This window comes from Mirounga angustirostris, unplaced genomic scaffold, assembly GCF_029215605.1.
Source record: "Mirounga angustirostris isolate CCGP_5_RB_7025 unplaced genomic scaffold, mMirAng1.0.hap1 SCAF_3, whole genome shotgun sequence".
NCBI classification, from domain to species: Eukaryota; Metazoa; Chordata; class Mammalia; order Carnivora; family Phocidae; genus Mirounga; species Mirounga angustirostris.
This window is the reverse complement of record NW_026991711.1, coordinates 42,644,886-42,656,835: the sequence shown is the minus strand read 5'-3', so window position 1 is coordinate 42,656,835 and position 11,950 is coordinate 42,644,886.

Genomic DNA, 11,950 nt, shown 5'->3' with positions numbered 1-11,950 from the left:
TGCCCCTTAAAAAACAATTCAAGCATTATTGCCTATATGAAATCTCTTCTCAATTTTATTGCTTTTCCCTGTGCCCTTTCATGATATAAATTAATGATAACAATGGCAGTACCTTATTTATATTTTGAGTTCTAATTATATCACAAGCATTCTGATAAGCACTCCCCTTCTATAATGGCAATTAGCCCTAGTAATGTTACATTTTTATTGTGCTGATGTCATGTATGAGGAAATTGATGCAATGATTGAATGAGCGGGTTGATTGCTAATAATATGTTCTCTCTATTCATATAAAATCTCGTGCTTCTCTTCACATGAGTTGATGGTGGCTAAACATTCTTACCAACACTAAGAGATGAAAATGTATGTCAGGATCCCAGAGATTCCTTCTCTCAACCCTGTGTAGAAATCCCATTGTTTGTAAGCTAAGCCAATATTTATTAGTTTTGAATCAAAAAGGAAAAGAAGGATCCAGTGCCTTTTTGGGGTGAAGTTGCACGATGTAGTGTGGCTGAGCTGTGTTATCACATGTTTATACTCATATGGTGAAAGATGGTTTGAAAGAATAACAAACAGCAAAAAGATGCTGAATAGTCAAAAATGGTATCAATGTCAGTAATTAAGGTCCTGGACTGTGATGTTTTTGGATCTCAGCTACTGCATTGTCTTTCCTACAGTTTAGTTACATGAGCCAATAAAGTATCCTCACTCTCTTTTCATTATATTCCCAGTTTTATTTACTCTGGCAAAAGAGTTGTTTCTACTTAAAAAAAAAAAGGTGATACAAAATGTTTCCCATATCTTCCAAGAGGAGTAATTTTATATCTGTCTAACATTTTGCTAATACTTTTATGTCTTTTATAATTAATAATCCTTGATCATTTATACTTAGTGTAAGTATCCAAATTTTGTAATGCTATGTAGCCCTCTATGGTGCCATGTAACCCAGTTCACTGATAAATAGTAACTGCTGTTGTTCCACACACTGTCTTACTATAAAATTGGGTTTTTTATAATGGAAACTAACACGTAGGCATCCCCCTCATGCACACTATCAAGTTTATAGTTTATTATTTGTGTCAATTTGCAAGGTTTTTTTTTTCTAATTTACCTATTTATTCTTATTTATAACTCAGGCATGAATAAATTTTACACCTTTAAAACTATAGGGAAGATTTTCTTTTGATGCCTGTTAACTTTATAATACATGTGGAAAATTAGTGACAAGAAACAATATGCTCATTTTTGCAGTAGAGAAATTGAAAGTTTAGGCAATGGATGCTGACTCTGTTAACATTTGAGGCTCAAATATCAATAGATAAGTACAATTTATATTCTCTATTTGTTAATTCATATTTTCCTTAAAAAGGAGACTAGGTATAATATATTTGGATTTTGAGGATGATGATATAGACAAGTTGTTGAGACTTTCCAATAAAATTTCAGTCAGTAGGCCTCTTAGAGATCTTCTTTGGATGAATATGACCAATTCTGACCAATTTCATTAATTTTTAGAGTTTCTATATGGTTTTGTAAATTGTTAATTTTTAGAGTTTCTGTATGGTTTTGTAAATTTTATACTAGGTTTTGCAAATGGGAAATTTTTAAGATAAATAATTTCTTTTTAGATGTGCATCTTGTATTTGTGCATTTTATTAGAGTTTAAATATTATCATTTTACCAGTAAATGAGAAGAGTAATTAATTAATTGGAACATCCATTGGTTTATTTTTCTCTACCATTGTACAAGAATTTGCTAAATATATTTTTTGCTGCATTTGAGGGAAAATGGTTGAATAAGACTCACTCCTGCCTCTTAAGTGTACAAGGTATATTAAAGATGCTAGGAAAATAATAATATTACAATGTAGAGTGATAAATACAGTGATAGAGGAGAGCACCAAGAGAGATGAAAATACAAAGAATTAAAACAATTAAAAGAACACCAATTTAAATCTGATGTAGTAAGAATTGGCTTCACAGGGAAGGTGACACTTAAGTTGTCCTGAAGGTCAAGCAAGATTCCTGGGGCAGATGAATAGTTTGGCCAGGTGGATATACATCTCACTAAGAGTAGAAAGAATGAGCGGGATGCTAATGTATTTGTAAGGGATAGAAGTGAAGACAGTTTAGTTCCTATTTGATACGTAAACTGTTGAACAAATAAAAAAAAAAATAACCCAGAAAACTGTACATGATAACATGAAATCATAAGTGAATGATGATATAGTCAAATGACATAAGCTTAAAAGTAGAATTTGTTTGTATGTTCCAAAAAGCTGAAACAAGAGTAAGAGATTATGCTGGTATCCATCTATGAGAACAAGAGTCTTAATGCCCTGGCTTGTAACCTGACACATCCACACACCCAGCCCTATGACTTCTAGCAACAGAAGAAAGCAATATTCCTAGAAGAGAGCTAGTTACAGTTAAGTCCTGCTTATTTTATTAAAAAGATATGTGGTCGATATGATAAAGGCAGTAGTTAGGTTGAAATACTTAAGTCAAGAAGGGTTGCAATACTAGCCAAGGTTTGTCTATTTGCTCAGTTTCTGAAGCAATCAACTACTGTCTTTTGAATTGAGATCTAAAATGAAATTAAACTTCAAATCATTTTGAAGTCTCTCTAACTTATGGCCAGTCAGATATCAAACTACTCTTAACAGAGATCTTCAAGTTTCCTTATAGCTTTGTCTGAAAATATCAGTTATTGTTTGTTCATCTTTATCTCTAGAGTTCTCTCTACCTGCTGAGAAATAAAAATAGGAGGGCTTTATTTTTTTTAAATAAATCTTAATATAATCAAGGTGCATTAACCACCCCCTCCACACACACACAGTCTTTAGTGATTGGTTTTCCAGATATAAATGAGCAATAATGTTATCACTCTTAATCTGGGAGAAAAATTTTATTTACTCTCTAATTGAACATGTATAAATTTTCTGTCTAAAAAGATTCAGATACAACCTATGGAACCATCAAATATAATATGTGTAACCTTTAAATAAATATGATGAAAAGATGAATGCTGGATATTTCTAATTGAATTCAGTCTTGAGTTAACATTAATTCCAAGTCTAAAGGATAATGAAGATGTTTGCCTTTTTTTTTTTTTGCAATATGCACATATTTTGAGAGGCTGTTTCAGAGCAATTGGAACATGCTAATGCTAATGGCACCCTTTTTCTTGACAATACTTAACCTTGACATTTCTATTACAAGGGAGTGAATGAGTTATTTCTGCTAATATTCAGGAAATGTCTCAGCAGGATGAAAAATAATCATGTTTCAGAACTTGCATGGAGATCTTTTACATACCAGGTAGCTACAGTGATCCCAGGTCTGTGCAGAAGAAAATGTTCACAACTTAAATATGTAGGTAAGGCTCTCACCCATTCTGGATCTCTGCCCAAAACTATTGATTGCATTAAGGATGCAATATAGCCCAGAGTCTTTAAGCAAACACATTTTCTCCCCAAAAAATCAAATAGAGGACTAGGCAAAGAATTCTCTTTCATCTATAAATTATAAAGCCAAGTTCAAGAAATTCTAACTACTTGAAAAGGAGTATTTGATTTCTTATGTAACGAAACTGTAAAAAAATAAAAACTCACTGCAGACTCACTTGAATGATGAAACTAATATTTTTAATACAAATCCAGGATTCTACATGCAACCACTTTTAATTGGAAACTAATAGTAAGATGTACAAATTGTATAAGCAGTCAGTAGCAAATTTCATCTCAGAATAAATATTCATTGACTAGACATTTTTTTTTCAGGAAAAATAATATTAAATTCCATAAGTATACACACACACACACACACACATACACACACACACACCACAGTTTCCTTAAGTTACCATTATTTTAATCATTTTAGCTAAGAGCTATTCTCTCTCTTCTCATCTACGGGAGAATATAACAGTAATGGCTCTGAAAATGTAGAAACAAAAAGAACAAATCCTTGATACATTTCTCTTCTATTATTCCATTTCAAATGAGAAATAGGAAATCTGTAGCCAGTGCTTACCTTTAAATGGTATTAAATGGCAGTAGTGACAGAACAAGACAAGTTTAATATATTTCTGGCAATATCTCTTTGGAAGACAGTATCAATTTGTTACTTTAAAGCCATTCACAACCTTTTTCCTTCTTTTTTTTTTTTTGAGTTTTTACCATTATGGCTAGAAAGCTCATATATCTGCCTTCTCATATTCCTTGCTAATATGGTGATCATGTAAAAGAGATTTAGCTAGTGAAGAAAAGGTGAAAATGCTTGGGTAGAGAAGTCTTTAAAAAAATAAAAATAAGGGGTACCTGGGTGGCTCAGTCGTTAAGCGTCTGCCTTTGGCTCAGGTCATGATCCCGGGATCCTGGGATTGAGCCCCGCATCGGGCTCCCTGCTCCGCGGGTAACCTGCTTCTCCCTCTGCCACTCCCCCTGCTTGTGTTCCCTCTCTCACTGTGTCTCTGTCTGTCAAATAAATAAATAAAATCTTTAAAAAATAAATAAATAAAAATAAATAATAAAAGATAACATTTTTATGAGGAGAGAACACCTTTCCCTTTCTTTTCTCCTTTACCCTTTATCCTGCCTGGAACTGAGACCCAACGCTGGAGTTACAACAGCCACGTTCTGTCTATGGTTTGAAAGCCACAAGTTAACAAGGAAAATGAACAGAGTTGCTTCTGTGCTCACCCCCTTGCATCTTGGGCATCATATCCCCAAGCTTCCTGTTGCTTTAGTGCCTAAGCCTTATCTAAGGTTTGGATAAATAAACTCATAACTTATTTATGCTACTGTAAAGCATTTTCTATTAATTGTAGAAATACAGCTAAAATTAAATGATATAGACAGGAATAAAAAGATATAACTGGTCCATCCTCTATAGACAGGACATTTCCCAAAACTATGATTTATTTCTTTGATTCCACATTATGTTGAAAAACAATCAGGGGACACTTTTTTTGTGCATATTTTCTTCTGTTATAATTTGATATAAGCTCACCCCAATAATATGATTCTTTTCAGTGTTTCTGTTGTGGTAAGTGAATCAACTAGACATATCAGTTTTCTAGGTCAAATTTTACTGTGCTGGTATCTTCTTTCAATCACTCACAATTTTCTCAAACTACCCTCCACACGCTTCATGGGGGGAAATGCAAATAAAATACCATCATAATGTAGTGATTTGTATATTGTTATCATGATTATTCATATTATCAAGAGAAAGGCAAATAGTAAAATAATTTAAGTAATATGTATTGTTAGGAATGGGATCTAGAATCAAAGGAAGGATCACAGGTGACTTATTTAGGCTTGCTACTTATTAAAAATACTTATCTACCTGCTTGCTTAGATGGACATAGTCTGTTACTTATATGATATTGATGTAGTAGTAGTATCAAATCATTTAACTATCCTGTACCCAAGTTAGTTGTGAATATAATGTCCATTTGGATTATTAATATACTGTTAATCTGTGTGAATTTATGGTTACATTTTTTTAAGATTTATTTATCTATTTTAGAGAGAGAGCTCAAGCGAGCCAGTGGAGGGGCAGAGGGAGAAAGAATATCAAGCAGACTCCCTGCTGAGTGTGGACCCCAATGCATCTCATGATGCAGAGATCATGACCTGAGCCAAAATCAAGAGTCAGAAGCTTAACTGACTGAGCCGCCTAGGTTCTCCTTACGGTTACTTTAAACCATACTTGTGTTCTGTAGTTTAAAGGCATTTAAAAGATCTAAAACCATCCATTTATCTAAGTTTTATTTCTTTATTAAGCAGAGCATTTCACTTGATCTACTCCTGGCATTTCATAATAATTCCATGTAAATTATACCATTAGAAAAGCATACATTATTTAATTTTTATTTACTTTCTTGAATAAAATACCAACCTTGTTTCTACAAGAAATTCTGTAACAGGAAATGTGTGACAAAAAATTACCAGCATTATTATAGTCTACTTCTCTTTTTAGTTCCTGAATATCATTAAGGGAGAAAATTAGTCTGGTAAGTTTTTCACAATTTTTGAATTTATATGAATTCAAATTCTCTGCAATGACTAGATAGCAATGTTAATTCAACCACGGATGCACAGTGTATGCAGGCTAAAGGACAATCCAGCTATAAAAAGTCCTATTTCAGTAATGCTAACAATTTCTGGCTTCTCATGCCTTGTAATTTAAAAAGTAGCCTGCAGACTTTCTTATTATGCCTGTCACATCTGCCATTGTATCCCCATACCTATGAAGTGTCTGTAGCAATGCCTTTAAGACCCCAGTTGCATCTGGTAAGTGATGACACACACCTAGTCATTTCAGAATTCAGGGGTACAACAACTCAACTCTATTTCCGTCCTTTCTGTAAAGCAGTTTGAAATGACTAATAGATGACAAATTTAGAAGATATATTTATAATTTCTTTTTGCAAAGAAAAGTATGTATAATGATATGCCATATATCCCTGTTACCATAAAAGAAAGATCAAGAAATTAGAATTAAAGCCCTCCCAAATTCAAATTCATGTATTCCAGTCTGGCAGTTCAACATCAACTTTACTTCACAAGGAACATACATAAATAGTTTTTACATAACCCATTCTGTTGCCTCTGTATTTTACAACTTTAAATAAATATCCATATAAAGTACTTTAAATGTAAAGATTGCTTAATTTTTGAAAGGAACTCCATTTTAGGATGGCTTGGAAGTTTGTTTTTTCCCATCAAGTTAGAGAAGAGATTGACTGGTTATTTCCCTAAAGCTTCCTAATGTTATCTTTGTAACTCATGGGATTATTTCTGCCAAGATTTGCTAACAAAACACAATTATGTGGTAACCAGATCCTTATAAGTTTTCAGTACTTATAAGAAAAAAAGTAACAAAAAACCCTTCAAAAATAAAATCAAAGCAGAAACAATTCTCCACATAAAATATATTCTACTTAGTTGAATTAAAAAATATTATAATTATTGAAATATACATGAAGAGGAAGTTTGTGGCAGTGGTTAAGCTCTCATAGTGGTAGAACTCCATCAAAAACAGCTATTGTTCAAATCTGAGCTCCACCACTTATAAATTGTAAAGTTTGAGACATTTAGATAGCATCCTGCAGCCCCAAAGTTCCCATTGGAAAAATAAGAATTATAACAATTAGGGTGCCTGCATGGTTCAGTGGGTTAAACATCCGACTCTTGATTTTGGCTCAGGTCATGATCTCAGTATTGTGAGATTGAGCCCCACGTTGGGCTCCATGCTGGGCATAAAGCCTGCTTAAGATTCTCTATCCCTCTTCCTCTGCCCCTCCCCCATCTCTCTCTCTCTCTCTCAAAAAAAAAAAAAAAAGAATTATAACGTTGTCACATGGAGTTAATGAAAAAATTCATGTATGGTTCTTCTCCTGAGTAAGTACTGCATAAATATTAGCTGTCAATATTATTTGCTCTTTCCTTGAATTAACTTCCATTCAATTTTATTTTCAACTGAGTAGAGTTAATGATGATTAGAGCTGTTTCCAAACTAGCTGTGCTCTGGAACTCAACCTTATCAAATATTCTGCAAAATCAGTCTTCTGATTGAAGAAAGCTTTATCCCTTCAGTGGGTATTCACAGATAAGGTTGCCAGATAAAATAAGGTTGCCCAGTTAAATTTGGATATTCACAATTAGGGTCCCCAGATAAAATATGTCCAATTAAATTTGAATTTCAGATAAATGACAAATAAGTTTTTAGCATAAGAATGTCCCAGATATCGTGTAGGACATGCTTACTATAGGACACATAATTATTCATTGTTTACATGAAATTCAAATTTAACTGAATATTCTGTATTTTATTTGCTAAATCAAGCAACCTTATTCATAGTGCAATTAGTGTTTAGGAAAACATTGTAAAGAAACATGTTTAACTTGATTTAATCCAGTTATTCATAAAATTTATTTGACCATTGAACACTTTTTGAAGGTAATATCTACTAGTACATTGGTGGACACAAATCTGGAAAAGTTCTTTTTAGTCTCATACCTTAATTTTATAGGTAAGGAAAATGAAAGAAGCTAATATGCTAAATATTTCCTGACCACAGAGATCAGGTGTTAGTCCCCTAATCAGGTTGATCATGTTCTCTGTTTCTTCCAGAAAAATTAAGTCCTGTTACTTCATTTTTGTCTTTAGTGATCTAAGAGCTCTGAAATAAGTTCTGCTTTGTAAAATTAAATTATTTGTACATATATTTATTTAGATATCAGTGATTTTTTGCATGTATTATCTTATTCACTTTATTCATATTCTCCACTTTAAAATTATCCACTTTTTATTTTTACTAGAAAGGTATTGGTTACATAAACTATGGAATAGTAAATTTCCAATTTATTATAAATGCAGACATACACAAATGTAAAAAAACCCTAAGAAACCTAGAAACCATTTACATCCGTTATGGAATCATGGACAAATTTATATTAGAAATTCCAACACAATAGAATGATTTCCAGCCACAGGTCCTAAGTTGCTAGTGCAGTCAAGAAAGAAATGAACAACCATATACGTAAATAAACCTCTTTTTACTTCAGTAGAAGTTTTGGAATGCAAACATGTGAGTCTGTGGAATGTGATTGAAAGAATGAAAAAAGCATAATTTAAGAAAAACTTGAATTTTGTATTTCTCTATTTTAGCAAAAGCATCATAGAATATTTTGGTCAAATTATTTTAATCAAATATTTTGGTCAAATAATTTTCATTTTATTTTCTGAATTAATTGCCATGCTATTTTAAAAATAATACATTTTATTGTTCTAAAGCTAAAATACTGGTTACACAATGGTTTTAGTCTTCCTTAGTTATAATGTGTGTGTTTTTCTCCTAGAGGCACTGCTTTAAAATTTCTAAGCTAATCTATTTCTTATAATAATTTTGGTGGAGTTTAATGGCCTGTCCATGCAAAGGTTATACAGTACTAAAAAAAAAAATGATTTAAAGTCAGGAGTATTTGAGAATAGCAGACTTTTTATATCTGCTTTCAACGCGTGGGTGTTCATGTAATTTAAGAAAACCACTCGTGGGCAGTTCATGCAGTGTGATATATTTTTAAAATTCATGTTTTCCCTAGAAAATGTTTTAAATCCTATAGTGAAGATTAAATTCTTGATCCCTCTTGCATGTGATAAACCCCAGCTTGTCTAGTAGTTTAAAGCCAAAGGCATGCTTAAATAACAAGTGCATGACTCTTGAAATTAGCAGTTTTTAGTTTTTCTGCTTACTATAATTGCTTAGGATGCCTAGAGTTATTTACTCATAGTAATGTTTATGTATTTTCCTATTTAATATTTACTCTTGCAAGAGCTTCAGGGCTATGTATAATTATTCTCTGTAGAAACATTCAAGATGGTGTATTTACAGTATTTCCCTAAAACTTATAAAATGTACAGGTAAGTTGGGGACTTAATTTATCGTGTTCTGGGAAATATTTGTATGTAAATGTTTAGATGACAATATGTATTGTAATATCAATAATCGAACATTTAAGTATTATTAATTTTATGTCTCTTGATTTAAAAATTCAATTTCCTTTTTTCTAAAAATGTTTCATGAGTTTTAATAAATTTATTTCTGGCCATGAGCAAATTTGAAAAATTGTTTGGAGTAATTGGAATTTCTGTGGCTAAATTATGTAACTAAATGCCAAAGTCTACCATAATTGGCAGAAAAAATAATGATTCTGTTATGAAAGAAAAAAACAGAAAAATTAACAATGAAATTCTAATTAAATAAAATTACTCTTTGAACTCATTCATTAAATATATTTCTTATATAACATCATCTAAACATAAAGATCACATATTACCTACTTTTATAACATATTATATATTCATTATATGTGATTGCTAAAGTAAGTCCAGGTGTTAAATGCTGAAATCTTTTTCAAGATAACCTAACTATCTACCATATAATGGGATTCTATTATTTAGAGAAAAGATATTGAATATTTTAAAAGTGATAGATTACAGAACATTTAATCACTATAATACTGCATTTGATTTAAGTTGGTCATGATAAAAGGCCTTAAAAATCAACATTGCCATAATAAGATTGTTAAATAACTTTTAAGTAAAAATGCACCATTTAGAGCAGTAAGTAGGATATGTTAACTTATAATATGATCTATTACCTCCCCTAAATCCAAACAAATCTATCACAAATTCTGATAAGTTGATAATCTTCATAAAAATCACATTAACTGGTAACTATTTCAACAATTATACAACTAAATAAGCCATAATTGACAATTCCAACAATACTCTGATTTGAAGAAAACTCCAAATTGTCAATTTAGTTGTGTTGACTCCAATAGAAATGAAAGTTAAGCTATATGTTGAAAATAATGAATTATATTTGTAGCTGAAACTTTGATAAGAAAGCCCCATGTTTGTACTTAAACGTGTCAGTTCATTTCTTCTTATACTAGTTTCCCATTATCTATGTTTCATAACTATATTATACCTAGATGTAAAAAAATTGCATATTTTATACATATTCTTCCAGCACATAGTACAACAGAAAGCATTTCTTCCAGACGTTACTAAATCTGAAGAGATTTAAAACAGATAAAATCCATTGTCCAACCAACTGAAAGCTTAAAGTGATCCATTGTCCGACCAACCGAAAGCTTAAAGTGATGAGGAACATTTTTCAGATTTTATGTCATGCTTTAAATTATGATTACGGGGGCGCCTAGGTGGCTCAGTCGTTAAGCGTCTGCCTTCAGCTCAGGTCATGATCCTGGAGTTCCGGGATCGAGTCCCACATTGGGCTCCCTGCTCAGCAGGGAGTCTGCTTCTCCCTCTGACCCTCTTCCCTCTCATGCTCTCATTCTCTCTCTCTCAAATAAATAAATAAATAAATAAATAAATAAATAAATAAATAAAAATCTTTAAAAAAAATAAAATAAATTATGATTACGGTTGTATATTTCTGTTGTGCAGAAGGGTTCCAATATTCAAATCTAGTATATTTTCAAGATCAGCTAGCATTCATTTCCTGTCAAAATGGTGTGGCTTTTTGTTGTGATTAGCTAGAGCAAAATTTAACATTATCATGAAAGTTTTGATCCACATTATTATGATTAGGATAATTACATGCATTATGATTAGATACTTTGCAGTTTTTTTCTTTACTAACTAGTTTTCTTTAAATTAAAAAAAATTAATGCCATCTTGTATATTTTTTAACTTTATCACTTTTTTAAGTGGGAAAATTATTAACTGGGAAAATTATTTGTATTTACAGTATAAATTTTAATAATTAGAGTATGCTTCTGTAATAAATTCATTTCCTTTATATGTTCCAATACATATCTGAGCATTAAGAAGTATTATTTTACCATCTTATCATTTGTTTGTCTTAAAAATTTAAAAATATTTTTTTCAATTTATTTGAAAAAGAGTGTCAATGAATATATAACATAATTGGCAAGGGTATGCATATAAGTATACATGTGGCAAAAACTTTACTTCTGAGATATTTAGAATTATAGGAGAAATAATAAGTTTTGAACAATCAAATAAGACACAGTTTTGTACTGATTTTTCACTATTTTGTGGAGCATGAAACTCAGAATCAGTTTTTTTTCCTTAGAAAAGTACCCAGATGATAAGTAAGAAAAAGTTTTGTTCATAAGTGAAATATATTTTCAATATATGCATGTTTATATATGTGCCTATATTAGATTCCTATTATTGCTGTAACAAATTACCACATATTTAGTGGATTAAACCGGTGCAACTATATTTTTACATTTCTGGAGGTCAGAAGTTCCAATTCATCTGACTAAGCTGAGGTCCTCATGATAATAGGCAGGATTCCTTCTGTTTTGTTGATCATTTCCTTAACTCACTGTACAAAAGCTTTCTGTTTTAGTGTTGTCCCAATAGTTTATTTTGGTTT